Genomic DNA, 636 nt, shown 5'->3' on the forward strand with positions numbered 1-636 from the left:
TGAAATCTTAAAGTGGTTTTAATTTGCATTTCCCTAATTACTAGTGATGTTGAACACCTTTTAAGATGCTTCTAAGCCATCTTTATTTCTTCTTTTGAGAATTCTCTGTTCAGCTCCTTAGCCCATCTTTTGATTGGGTTACTTCTTGTCTTCATTCTCTGTTTTTTGAGTTCGTTATATATTCTGGCTATTAAACCTCTGTCGGATGTGTCGCTGATGAAGATTTTCTCCCATTCTATGGGTTTTCTGATCACTTCCTTGGTTGCCTCCTTTGATGTACAGAAGCCTTTTAGTTTAGTGAGGTCCCATTTGTTAATTCTTGCCCTTGTTTCCTGAGCAATTGATGTCCAGTTTAGAAAATCCTTTCCTACGCCTATATCTTGTAGATTTTGCCCAGTGTTTTCTTCTAACAGTTTCAGAGTTTCACGCTTTACAGTAAGGTCTTTGATCCATTTGGAATTGACTTTTGTGCAAGGTGAAACACAGGGGTTTAGTTTCATTCTTCTACAGGTGGAGATCCAGTTTTGCCAGCACCATTTGCTGAACATGCTGTCTTTCCTCCAGTGAGTATTCTTGGCCCCTTTGTCAAATATCAGGTGGCTGAAATTGCATGTACTCATATTCGGGTCTTCAGTT

Source organism: Nannospalax galili, unplaced genomic scaffold, assembly GCF_000622305.1.
Source record: "Nannospalax galili isolate Female #2095 unplaced genomic scaffold, S.galili_v1.0 scaffold1146, whole genome shotgun sequence".
NCBI classification, from domain to species: domain Eukaryota; kingdom Metazoa; phylum Chordata; class Mammalia; order Rodentia; family Spalacidae; genus Nannospalax; species Nannospalax galili.